This window comes from Narcine bancroftii, chromosome 1, assembly GCF_036971445.1.
Source record: "Narcine bancroftii isolate sNarBan1 chromosome 1, sNarBan1.hap1, whole genome shotgun sequence".
Classification (NCBI taxonomy): domain Eukaryota; kingdom Metazoa; phylum Chordata; class Chondrichthyes; order Torpediniformes; family Narcinidae; genus Narcine; species Narcine bancroftii.
In genome coordinates, this window is record NC_091469.1 from 475560805 (window position 1) to 475574756 (window position 13952).

The 13952-nt window shown below is 48.9% G+C and overlaps 1 long non-coding RNA gene across 2 annotated transcripts in view; it reads left to right on the plus strand.

Annotated features, from left to right (window-relative positions):
• Positions 1-13087: 13087 nt before the first annotated feature.
• LOC138753863 (uncharacterized) overlaps positions 13088-13952 on the plus strand; it is an 89727-nt gene continuing 88862 nt past the window's right edge. For both annotated transcript variants that reach the window (XR_011351469.1, XR_011351464.1), the window contains exon 1: positions 13088-13168. This is a non-coding gene — a long non-coding RNA (uncharacterized lncRNA). The remainder of the gene's footprint in view (positions 13169-13952) is intronic.

The following is a 13952-nucleotide window of genomic DNA, read 5'->3' on the forward strand; positions in this document are numbered from 1 at the left end:
GGGGGGTGTGTGGGGGGGTGTGTGGGGGGGTGTGTGGGGGGGTGTGGGGAGGTGTGGGGGGGTGTGTGGGGGGAGGTGTGTAGGGGGGTGTGTGGGGGGGGTGTGGGGGGGTGTGTGGGGGGTGTGTGTGGGGGGGGGTGTGTGAGGGTGTGTGTGTGAGGGGGGTGTGTGTGGGTCGGTGTGTGTGGGGGGGTGTGTTTGGGGGGTATGTGTGTGGGGGGTGTGTGTGTGGGGGGGGTGTGGGGGGTGTGTGGGGGTTGTGGGGGGGTTGTGTGGGGGGTGTGGGGGAGTGTGGGGGAGGGTGTGGGGGGGTGTGGGGGGTGTGGGGGGGTGTGGGGGGGTGTGTGGGGGTTGTGGGGGAGGGTGTGGGGGTGTGTGGGGGGTGTGTTGGGGGGTGTGGGGGGTGTGGGGGGGTGTGGGGGGGTGTGGGGGAGGGTGTGGGCGGTGTGTGTGGGGGGTGTGTGGGGGGGTGTGTGGGTGGGGTGTGTGTGGGGGGGTGTGTGGGGGGGGTGTGTGTGGGGGGGTGTGTGTGGGGGGCGGTGTGGGGGGGTGTGTGGGGGGGTGTGTGGGGGGGTGTGTGGGGGGGGTGTTGGGGGGTGTGTGGTGGGGGTGTGGGGGGGTGTGTGGGGGGGATGTGGGGGGGGTGTGGGGTGTGTGTGTGGGGGGCAGGTTTGGGGGGGTGTGTGGGGGGGGGTGTCGGGGGGGATGTGTGGGGGGGGTGTGGGGGGGATGTGGGGGGTGGGTGTGTGGGGGGGTGTGGCTGCTACAGACTCACAAATTCTTCTTCCATTGCCTTTGAAGAAATGTCCACCCACACGAGCTGTGATTGGTAGGTAGCAGAGAGCAGGAACTGTATTCTGATCGGCTGCCAGTTGCTTGTGTTTCCACAAGGTTTGGAGTTGATGCTGGTGCTCTTTATGTTGAGCATTAATGATTTGGCCTATGGACTGAATAACTTTTTAGGCAAGTTTGCATATGATACACTAATGTATCCGAGTTAACAATTAAATTAATGTTAAACTATATATATTTTATAAAAATGTCTTAGTAAAGTAAATTATAAAGATAAAATATATCTGTATTCCTAGTAAGTTAGCTGTGGATTGGTAACAACATATTTATAGAGAACCTGTGGTGGTGTGAACAGTATGCGTGCCCCTATAAGAGCTGTGTTCATTTGGTCACCACGGCCATATGATGTCACCACACTGCCTGGGGCATGTGCTGCGCGGGAGGGTTTAACTGAGGAAGAAACGCTCAACAGTGCCATTTTCCCAGGGCTGCCCCACCACGTGGCATTATAAGCAGGGAAGAGCGCCACCACACAAACCCCCCCCCAGAACCGGCTACGCGTCCCGCCACTTGGGCAGGTGGCCCCTTCGCTTGGGCCTGGCCATCTGCATTGGCTGTGATAAGTCCAGTTCCTCTCTCCCCTCAACGTCCAGGGTGAAGATTCTGCCGGACTGATGCAAGACCTTGTACAGTCCCTCGTTCGAGCACTGCAGCAGTGGCCCCTGCAGTCCCCTCCGGACAAAAACGAATTGGGCAGAATCAAGCTCCTTCGGGAGATGGACTGGCCGGGTGTGATGGCGGGATGGAGGTGCGGGAGCCAGGGAGGCCAGCTTCCTGCGGAAGTCCGCCAGTGGGCGCATTTGTCTGTGGTCACGGTGTCAGGTTCAGGGCCAAAGAACTCACCAGGCAGGGAGAGCGGTGCACCGTATACCATCTCCGCTGATGAGACTTGCAGGTCCTCCTTAGATGTCGTTCTGATCCCGAGGAGGAACCAGGGTAATTCGTCCACACAGTCGGGGCCGGCGAGTCTGGCCATGAGTGATGCCTTCAGGTGCCTATGGAACCTCTCCACCAGCTCGTTGGACTGCGGGTGGCATGCTGTGGTGAGGTGGAGCTTGACCCCCCAGGAGTTTCGCCATCTGCGTCCACAGGGCAGACATGAACTGTGTGCCCCTGTTGCCACTGATATGTGCATGGGCTCCAAATTGGGTGATCCACGAGCTGACTGAGCCCTGGCACATGTCTCTGAAGAGGCCTCCTTGATTAGGATAGCCTCGGGCCATCTTGTGGCGTGGTCCATCACCATGAGAAGGAAACGCGCCTCCCTGTATACCAGCAAGGGTCTAATGAGATTGACGTGGATGTGCTGGAACTTGCGAGCCACCGAGTCAAAGAGTTGGATGGGGGCCTGCGTGTGTCAGTGAACTTTGGTGGTCTGGCACCTGGTGCAGTTCCTGGCCTGCTCCGCCACTTCTTTCTTTAGTCCGTGCCATATGAACTGCTCCAAGACCATCCGCACATTCATCTTCACCGCTGGGTGAGCAAGGTTGAGGATCATGCTGAAGACTCTAGCTCTCCAGCGCGATGGGATTTATGGATGTGGCGTACCTGTCGAAACATCGCAGAGCAGCGTGTCTGGGCTGTTGGGCACTTGAACGCCCTTGAGTTCGAGGCCTGAGATGGCGGTCCACAGGGCTTGTATCTCCACATCATTTTTCTGGTTCTGAGCCAGTTGAGCATAGTCCAGGCCAGGGATGAGAGTGTTGATGGCTGGGCGTGAGAGTGCGTCTGCCACCACATTGTCCTTGCCGGCCCTGTGCTGGATGTCGGTAGTGAACTCCAACACGTACGAGAGGTGGCGCTGTGGTCTGGTTGACCACAGGTCCTTGGCCATTACCAGTGTCTGGGAGACAGGCTTGTGATCCGTGAAAACAGTGTGTGGGGGGGATGTGTGGGGGGCGGGTTTGGGGGGGGTGTGTGGGGGGGCCTGCTGTCCAGAAAGTAGCGAAAATGTTGGATGGCCAGGAACAGCGCCAAGAGCTCCCAGTCAAAGGCGCTGTATTTGAGCTTCGGCAGGCACAGCTGATTGCTGAAAAAGGCCAGTGGGCGCCATTGTCTGTTGAGCCACTGTTCCAGGACACCCCCCACTGCTGTAGCTGAGGCGTCCACAGAGAGTGCCATGTGCGCATCCGGTTGTGGATGTACCAGCAGCATTGTGCTAGCCAGAGCCTCCTTTGTTGCCACGAATGCGTTGTCCGCCTCTTCCGGCCAGGCCAAGGTTTTTTCTTTGGTGGCCATGAGCGTGAACAGTGGGTGCATGGTGTGAGCGGCCCCAGGGATAAACTGATGGTAAAAGTTCACCATCGCCACGAACTCCTGCAGACCTTTCAGGGTGGAGGGTTTGGGGAAGTGTTGGATGGCCACCACCTTCTCCGGCGCCAGGGCAGCCACAGCCACCAAATGGTGTGCCCCAAGAACTGGAGAGACTGTGCCGAACTGGCATTTGGTCACGTTGACCGTGAGGCCAAAATATGCCAGCCGGGCAAACAAGGTGTGGAGGTGGGCTTTGTAGTCTTCACTGTTGCAACTGGCAATCAGTATATTGACCAAGTAGATGAACACAAAGTCCAAATCATTTCCCACCACGTCCATGAGGCGCTGGAATGTTTGGGCCACGTTCTTTAGACCGAAGGGCATGCGGAGGAACTCAAAGAGGCCAAAGGGGGTGATGATGGCCGTCTTACCCATGTCATCTGGATGCACCGGGATCTGATGGTATCCTCGCACAAGGTCCACTTTGGAGAAAACCCGTCCTGTATGTGGGGCACCAGGTACCTGTCAGGAATTGTTGCATCATTCAACCAATGGTAGTCCCTGCAGGGTCTCTAGCCCCCAGACAATTTCAGGACCATGTGGAGCGGTGATGCCCAGGTGCTGTCTGAGCGCCGGACTATTCCCAGCTCCTGAAGCCTCCTCTTTTGCCTGCTGGAGATTTTCGGACAGCAGTCATCTGGGCCTAGCATGCAGAGGGGAGCCTTGCATGGCGATGTGGTGGAAGACCCCATGCCAGGGCAGGATGGCGTTGAAGCATGGCTCCAAGATGGCAGGGAACTTGTGGAGGATGTCAGAGAACTCGTCCCTAGCAGCGGCTACAGTGGTGATTTTGGGCCGGAAGGTGTCTGCTGTGTCCAACTGTATAGAGTTGAACGTGCGGGCGTTGACCTGCCTCTTGCCCTTCATGTCAACTAGGAGACTGTGAGCCCTCAGGAAGTTAGCCCCCAACAGTGCGGTGCCCACTGAGGCCAGGTTAAACCTCCAGTGGAATTTCTCCCTCCCGATTTGAATCTGTGCCCTGCAGGGGCCATAGGTCCTGATGGTGGAGCCGTTGGCCACCCGGAGAGTTGGACTGCGAGATCGGGTGCGAATCTCTAAGGCTGTGGGGGGGGGGGGGGGGAAGGCGCTCAACTCTGCCCGTGTCCACCAGAAAGCAGCGGCTGCTGGATCTGTCTGTAACGTGAAGGAGGCAGTTCACGTGACCAGCCGTCGCAGCCATCAACAGCGGCTGGCCTGGCCATTTCCATGAAACCCACAGGGTTGCCGGCACTTACAGGTTTGCGCTCCCCAGTAGTGGTGGTAGATACACCAGACTGACTGGCTCTCCTCTGCCTTGGTCTTGGGTGCGGCCTGCAGATGCTTGGGTCCCGGTTGTGTTACCTGGTTGAGGGCTGCCTCGTTCTCCCTCTTTATTCGCCAAAGGGCATCCGCGCGGGCCATTGCTTTTCATGGGTCTGAGAAGTCCTCATCCATAAGGTGCAGTCGGATGTCCTCCGGCATCTTCCCCAGGAATATCTGGTGAAAGAGAAAACACAGTTTGTGGTCTTCCGACAGGGCCAGCATCTTGTCCATCAGCACCGAGGGACTATGGTCTCCAAACCCAGCCAGGTGTAGCAGCCTGGGGTTGCTGGGGAGTGAGCCTGTATGTTCCCAGCATCAGATCCTTGAGGGCAGTGTAGCTTCCCACAGCCAGGGGAGTGGTAGATGAGGTTGTCCACCCTTGATGCTGTGTCTTGGTCCAGCGTGCTCACGACGTGGTAAAACATTGTGGCGTCTGCAGAGATGTTGCGAAGCTGGAATGGCACATCCACTTGCCCGAACCATGTTCTCTGATGGTGGGTCCAAAAGGGGGGAAGCTTGATGGAGACAGCGATAACCTCTGCCGAATCCATGTTACTTGAGTCCAGAAAAATGTCTGGGGTCATGGGGGTCACCACTGGGGTGGTGGGAGAAATGTAAGAACCACAACCACCACATGCTCTTGGGTAGTGTGATCAGATCCGTGGGGTGGTCAGCGGCAGGCAGGGCCGTTTCGGGATCTCCGGCTCTTGCCAGGTCATGGATCGGTACAATGTCCTCGTGGCCATCAGGGTACCTCACAAACGTGTATTGGGGGTTAGCCTGTATGAGGTGCACCACTTCCACCGGTGGATCCATCTTATGGACCCAGACATATTTCCGTAGCAGGACCGGCCCTGGGGTTGCCAACCAAGGAGGGACGAAAGAACCGTTCGCCGATCTCCTAGGGAAAGCAAAGAGGCATTCATGCGGGGTGGTGTTAGTTGTGGTGCACAGCAGCGATCGGATGGCGTGGAGCACTTCGGGCAAAACGTCCTGCTAGCGGGACACTGGCATGTTTCTGGACCTGAGGGCCAGGAGCACTGCCTTCCAGACAATGGCATTCTCCCTTTCCACCTGGCCATTACCCCTGGGGTTATAGCTTGTGCTCCATCCTCAACATTCATTAGAGTGACTTCATCCCTAACATCGAAGTACTCGAGATGGCAGAGGCCGACAGCATCGAGTCCTGCGCTGGGTGGGTCACGTCTCCAGAATGGAGGACCATCGCCTTCCCAAGATCATGTTATATGGCGAGCTCTCCACTGGCCACCGTCACAGAGGTGCACCAAAGAAGAGGTACAAGGACTGCCTAAAGAAATCTCTTGGTGCCTGCCACATTGACCACCGCCAGTGGGCTGATATCGCCTCAAACCGTGCATCTTGGCGCCTCACAGTTCGGCGGGCAGCAACCTCCTTTGAAGAAGACCGCAGAGCCCACCTCACTGACAAAAGACAAAGGAGGAAAAACCCAACACCCAACCCCAACCAACCAATTTTCCCCTGCAACAGCTGCAACCGTGTCTGCCTGTCCCGCATCGGACTTGTCAGCCACAAACGAGCCTGCAGCTTACGTGGACATTTACCCCCTCCATAAATCTTCGTCCGCGAAGCCAAGCCAAAGATAGCTTGTGGTCCTGCTGGTGGCTATGCCTCTGGCTAGGAAGTACCGACGCAGTTCCTCACTCATGAACGAGGACCCCCGGTCGCTGTGAATGTAGTCAGGGTACCCGAACAGTGTGAAGATGCTGTGCAGCGCCTTGATTACCATCATCCATGTCATATCTGGGCAGAGAATAGCAAAGGGGAACCTGGAGAACTCATCCACCACCATAAGGAAGTAGGCATTCCTATTTGAGGTGGGAAGGGGGCCCTTGAAATCAACACTGAGTCATTCAAAAGGGCTAGTGGCCTTAATGAGGTGTGCCTTTTCTGGCCGGTAGAACTGGAGCTTACATTCCGCGGAGATCTGGCAGCGTCTGGTCGTGGACCGGACATCCTCTACGGAGTATGGAAGGTTCCGAGTCTTGACAAAGTGGTACAGCGTCATGACTCCAGGGTGGCACAGATTGTGATGTAGGTTCTGGCAATAGTCGAGATAAGGTATCTGGGGGATCATTGAGTTTACCTGGCCGATATAAGATGTCATAATTATAGGTGGATAGATGATCCTCCACCTAAGAATCTTGTCAAATTGTGTGTAATAAACTGTTTTATTACAAGCCGCAGTCACTAGGAACATCTGTCCCGCAAGCTTTTCATTCATTTGAATTAGTTTGGGCTGACCATCAACCTGGCCAAGTGCCAATTCGGGTTAGCAACCATTAACTTTCTGGGCCAAAGAATCGACAAATATGGAGCAAAGCTGCTACTGGCAAAGGTTGAAGCAATCCGGGCATTCACCAAGCCCAGCAGTTAAAGGCCTCCAGGAGTTTGTTGGAATGGTGAACTTTTATTGCCAGTTTGTACCATCAGCAGCTCGCATCATGTGCCCCCTTCTTTGCCCTGGTGTCAGGCAAGGCAAGGGATGTCACTTGGGATGAAGAATCGTTGGCAGCATTCGAGAACGCCAAGGAAGCACCAGCGAATGCTGAATTGCTGGTCCACACAAGAATGGATGTCCCAACAACACTGACAGTGGATGCATCCAGTACGACAGTAGGAGGGATGCTTGATGGGCAATGGAAACCATTGGGTTTATTTAGCACGCACCTAAGTCCACCAGAACTCAAATGCAGTGCTTTTGATTGAGAGTTGTTGGCATTGTACAGTCATTTCAGGAGTCAGGTATTTCACAGCTTTTAAAGATCACAAGCCACTTACATTTGCCTTCACTGAGGTATCAGATCCATGACAAGCACTGCATTTGAGTTCTGGTGGACTTAGGTGCGTGCTAAATAAACCCAATGGTTTCCATTGCCCATCAAGCATCCCTCCTACTGTCGTACTGGATGCATCCACTGTCAGTGTTGTTGGGACATCCATTCTTGTGTGGACCAGCATTGGCCATCAACACATCTCAGAGAAGGCCAACAGTGGAAGATTTGCTGTCTTGCCTGGCCATACAATTCATGCAGACTTTAGCCTAAGGGGTAGACTATGTTGTACTCATGAAAGTGCAACAGGCAGATGAAGAAATTCCACGATACAGAACAGGAGACTCGAACCTGCAGCTGGAATAAATTCCAGTAGGCCCGAGGGAGATCAAACTCCTGTGTGACATATCTACAGGTTGTCCTTGCCAATTGTTCCAGTGGCCTGGAGGGTGCAGGTATTTGACACAGAAACCGGGTTGGCACATCCATCGATCAGAATGACTCTCCGGATGGTAGCCAACAAATTTGTGTGGCATGTCCTTTGAAAACAAGTCAGCAATTGGGTGAAAACATGCATTTGTTGCCAGAAATGCAAAGTGCAGCAACATACGAAAGCCCCACTACAATCTTTTAGGCCGACGTATTGGAGGTTTGACCACATACACATGGACATTGCTGGTGCCATGTGGTTCCAGTTTTCTTCTCACTATAGTGGATCGGGCCACGCGGTGACCAGAAGGGGCTCCACTGACAGACATGTCTACTGACACCTGCACCAGGACCCTCATTTCCACCTAGATAGCACGTTTTGTTCTGCTAGCACACATCACATCTGACTGGAGTGCCAAATTCAGGTCAAACCCGTGGTCAGCAATGACCACCGTGCTTGGAACAAAGTTGCACCACACAACTGCATACCACCCACAATCCAACAGATTAATAGAAAAGTTCCACAGGCATTTGAAATCAGCCCTTATGGTGCATCTGCAGGGCTCTTACTGGGTTGACAAATTGCTGTGGGTACTCTTGGGCATACGAACGGGAACTAAGGACGATATAGGTGCCTCATCAGCAGAGCTGGTCTACAGCGTGCCCTGATGGTTCCAGGAGAATTTATACCAGACACTTGAGGACAGGAGGAGGCACCACAGTGGTCCTAAGCTGGCTCCGCGAGAAGTTAATTTTCTTTAGGACCCATACTGACATCTCAACATGGTCAGGCCAAGTCCTATATACCTCTGAATTTGGTTTGAAGTACAATTTAGACATCGGAGGTAAAGAGGAAGCTTTTGCAATTGACTGCCTCAAACATGCCCATCTGGATCTGGACGGACCAGTCATGGTTTGGGAGCCTCAGCAGAGAGGGAGGCCGCCCAAATAAACAAAAAATATAGACTTTGGAGGTCTGCAGCAGGACTGCCAGTTCTGGGGCGGGGGGGGGGGGGGGGAGGGGGTTAGGGTCGTGTGGTGACCCACTTACCAGCAAGCAAACCGACTCCCAAAATGGTGGACATGCTGTGGAAAATGTGGGAAATTGACCTACATCCAACACAGATTTTTTCTGAGCTGATGACATCACTGTTGACATCACTTCCTGTCCATGTGACAGAAGCAGTGATGTATATAAGCACAGCGGCAAGCCTGCAGGTGTACATCGACTTCCCCGTGTATACATCACCTTGACAATTTGTACAGTGATTCCACTAAGCGTATACCAATGTCTAAACTTCGCTATAGGTCTTTAATTACACACACACACACACACACACACACACACACACACACACACACACACACACACACACACACACACACACACACACACACACACACACACACACACACGCACACACACACACAAGTGTGGGCCAAGTGAAATTGTCCAAATGGATAATGAAATGTTTATGGAAACACCAAACTTTCAGATATGAAAAAGGAGAGAAAAGAGGAGTTGTTTCTTCTTGTTAAGGAGTTGAAACTTACGGAGATAAAAGTGTTGATGAAAAAAAGTGATTCAGAAAATTATGGCTGACTACTATATAAAAGACGGTATTTTTGATGAGAAAGAGTTAAAACAATTTTGTGAGAGTAGATCTCTGTCCAGCAGTTAAGCTGATAGAGCATGAACTAGAGAGAGAGAAACAGAAGTTGTATTAAGAGAGAGAAATGGAAGTTGGAGGGAGAGAGGAAAAAAAGATTTGAGGGGTGAGAGAGAGAGAGAGAGAGAGAGAGCGAAAGAGAGAGAGAAACATTTAGATTAGCGGAGACAGAACAGCAAAGGAAATTTGAGGTGGATAATGCTAGGAAACAAAGGAAATTTGTGCTCAGGGAGCCAGGAAAAAAAGAACTTGAGCGGAATTGAGATTTAAAAAAAATTCAGTTAAAGTTTTAGGTGGCTATGATGTGTTAAATGCAGATCTTAAATTAAAGCGAAGTGAAACTTTTCAAAAGGGACAAAGTTCTGCTACATTTGTAGACAATTATCACAGTGTGAAATAACTTTTCAAAAGGATAACATGAAGTACCAAAATAAGGTAGAAATGAGGTAAATGAACCATTTGGTTCATTTTGTAATTATTGTAAAGTTGGACATGTGTTAGCTAATTGTCTTTTTCTTGAAGAAAAAGAGAGCGCATGCACCAGAAGCTTGTGTTAAAAGAGGTGAAATAAAAAGAAGTAAAATGGAATTTGTTGGTAAAAGTAGAAAGAAATACAAACCTTTTGTGTCAAGATAAGGTTGTCTCTGCAATTAAGTTTAAGGATGAATGGGATACTGTTGCCAACCAGAATGTTAGACAAACTGATTTAAAGTTTAAAAATCTTGCAGTGAAGAAACTACTGGACAAATTGATTTTCAGAAAGCTTGCAAGATACAGTAGCAGAAAGAAGCAGACTGTCAGGTCCAGAAAGAAACAGGCTGTGAGATAAAACAAACAAGCTTCAGGTACAGGGATCAAACTGATTGTGAGATCAAAGAGATCAACTGTGAATCACCAGTCACTTTAAATATTTATTTGTTAAGTCAGAATTCTGATTCTGATTTTAAACTGGAATGTAGTGACAGAGAAGACAGTGATGTCCAAAATGATTTAGAAGTCTGTGACAGTGCACAGCAGCTGGAAAAGGATTTTTTCAGAATCTAGAGCAAAATTGATAGAAAAAAAAGTTAGGAAAGTGATCTTGTTGAAGTTAGAGAGAAAGCACACTGGTGAATGAATTTTAAAATGTGCCAGTTGGATATTATTTCAAAGGAGGTCTATTAATAAGAAAATAGAAGTTACATGAGATTATTGCCTAATGAAAAATAGGCAGTGGTTCACCAAGTTATGAATCAATATACTGGCTTAATTTAAAAAAAGTTAAGGATTTTTTAAAGACTTTTCACACTTGTCAAGTTGCAAGGAAACCTAGTGAAGGTCCACAGTTGTACATTTAAAAACCGTTCTTTGGAGAATTTTTATCTAAAGTTATTGTGGACTGTGTTGGTCCAATGCCCAAAACAAAAGATGGAAAAAATATCTGTTGACCAGTATGAGTGCCATTTCCAAGTTTACTCAGGAATATTAAAGCAAAAACTGTGTCTGGGGCTCTGGTAAAAAATTTGTTTGTTGGGTCTGCCTAAAGAAATAAAATCAGATCAAGGAAATAATTTTATGTCATGTGTATTTCAGCAGTTAGTTTATAAACTGGGAGCTGAACAAATTGTGTTGTCTGCATATCACCCAGAATTTCAGGGAGATTTGTTGAGATTCCATTCAACTTTGATGAGAACTTATTGTTGTGAAAATGAGAAGAATTGGGGTGAAGGTGTTAAGTCTACTTTTGTTTGAAGTAAGGGAATTGTTACTTGGACATGAAGTTAGAAGAATGTTGTTAAAAGAACAGTGGGGAAATGAGGATGTGCAGATGAATTTTTTGGATTATGTTTCAAAGTTTAAAGATCACTGGTTAAAAAAAAATTGTATAGTAGCTGAAGAGAATTTAAAGTGGTTCAAGACAAAATAAAGGTTTGGTGCAACAGGAAATTTTCTGAGAGAAGTTTTAAACCAGGAGATAAAGTGTTAATTCTGTTCTAATCATCATAGAGCAAAGACCTTCAGGCACAATGAGATAACATCTCAGGTGAATAAAGCTAAAAACTCTTGACAACACACAGGATTTGAAAGATTTTTGAAGGCCAGTTTTAATGTTAATTTTACTAAGAGTGAATTTTGTCATGCTCAAGTGAGTTGCCTTGGATATGTTGCTGGCCAAGGAAAATTGGAGCAAGTTCAGGTTAAAATTCAGACAATTTCTGAATTTTTTATGCCCATGAATGAGGAAATTATTTTGAGATTTTTAGAAATGGATATTATGTGAAATTCTATAAAAATGTTGACATTGATCTTCTCTTTACTAATATTCTAAATCGAAGAAATTCAATAAACACTCAAAAGAATTATTCTGCTATTGGAAAATAATTATTGCCTCTTCTATTAGCTTTGCAACATTTTGAAGTATATGTTTGCACTGCTATGGGATTAAGCATTGTTTACATTGACCATACGCTTATCTTTGTGAGGTTTTTCAGTTGGTTGTTTTTCCAGGCTCTTTTGTGTAGGCTTCCAAAGGCGCTATTTGCCTTGGCGAGTCTGTTGTCTATCTCATTGTCGATCCTTGCATCTGATGAAATGGTGCAGCCACACTCCTGTTCGGCTCCGAATCATGGGTCCTCTACCGGCATCACCTACGGCTCCTAGAACGCTTCCACCAGCGTTGTCTCCGCTCCATCCTCAACATCCATTGGAGCGCTTTCATCCCTAACGTCGAAGTACTCGAGATGGCAGAGGTCGACAGCATCGAGTCCACGCTGCTGAAGATCCAGCTGCGCTGGGTGGGTCACGTCTCCAGAATGGAGGACCATCGCCTTCCCAAGATCGTGTTGTAGGGCGAGCTCTCCACTGGCCACCGTGACAGAGGTGCACCAAAGAAAAGGTACAAGGACTGCCTAAAGAAATCTCTTGGTGCCTGCCACATTGACCACCGCCAGTGGGCTGATCTCGCCTCCAACCGTGCATCTTGGCGCCTCACAGTTTGGCGGGCAGCAACCTCCTTTGAAGAAGACCGCAGAGCCCACCTCACTGACAAAAGGCAAAGGAGGAAAAACCCAACACCCAACCCCAACCCACCAATTTTCCCCTGCAGCCGCTGCAACCGTGTCTGCCTGTCCCGCATCGGACTTGTCAGCCACAAACGAGCCTGCAGCTGACGTGGACTTTTTACCCCCTCCATAAATCTTCGTCCGCGAAGCCAAGCCAAAGAAGAAGACATTGACCATAATTTTTGAGTAAGATTAAAAATAAGTGTAGGTGATTATTGAATTGGAGTTTAATTTTGCAAGAATATGACTTAGGTATAATGAAATTACGAGACAGTGTCTATCTAGATGTGGAATTTATATGTTTCTGAAATATTTATTTTTATGATACTGTTTAAGGCTAGGAAATCTATTAAAAACAAATGGGAGACTGCATCTTAAAATTGCGACATATTAGAAGTTCAAAATTTTCTCCGTGGGAAGGAGGTGTAACAGATGAGTGATAACCTTTAATCAAAGGTTAAACTGCTGTGAAGTATTTTATAATGAGTAACTATAGATGTCAGTGTACATATTGTGGAATTGTTGTGCATGTTGTCGAGTTGATGTATCCGCTGTGGAGTCCAGTGCAAGACTGACACCCCCAGGCTTGCATGCTGGGCTGATATACATCACTGCTTCTGTCACATGGACAGGAAGTGGCATAATCAGTGATGTCATCAGATCAGATTGAAAACCTGTGTGGGATGCAGGTTAATTTCCTGTGTTTTCCACAGCATGTCCATTATTTTGGGAGCTGGTTCGCTTGCAGGTAAGTGGGTTGCCACTTTTCTTTTATAAAAATGTCTTGGAAAAGTGTCCTGGGTAAACTTGTACCTCTTATTTTGATCGTTTTAGATTGGTCACAGTGTTTGAGCTACCGAAAGAAAATAGACACACACACCGAGAGCAGTTCAGTTTATACAAATGTTTATTACAAAATCTTAAGCTGATTTCAAACTACAATATGCTAGCCCTTCCCAACTATACTTATCAGCGCCTGGACTGGTCCCAACTGCCGAAGCGAGGCAACGACTGCACACTTGTAGTAGGTTGTCAGGGCGCCGGTAGCAGCTTTTCCACCTCCCTCGACTAGGACGTTAGCTGGACTCTAGAAGTTCTTCTTCTTGCTGAGAGATTTTGCCTCCTCTCGGAGAGTCTCCAACTTCAGCAGTGGGACCATGGCTTATATTACCCAAAAGTTGTTTACTTCATAGCTTATCTCTTTGAACAAATGATTTAATTATCTTCAAGGTCTTCTGACAGTCTGCGACCAACAAAAGAAAACTGCATCTCTGGGCCTCATGGTGGAATATAGATGTGTCATATGCATCCCTGGGCCTCATAGTGTAAATTAGATTATGTCTGCTGATTCTAAAAAACAAGCAGCTTCTCAGCCTTACAGAAGCAAAGGCTGCAAAAGTAAAAAACACAGTTTAAATTTTCCATTACAAAAAGTAACTTATAGAGTTAAAATATTGTATCTGTATTCTTAGTAAGTTAGCTGTGGGTTGGTCTAGGGTCGCACACAGATTACAGCACATTTATAGAGAACT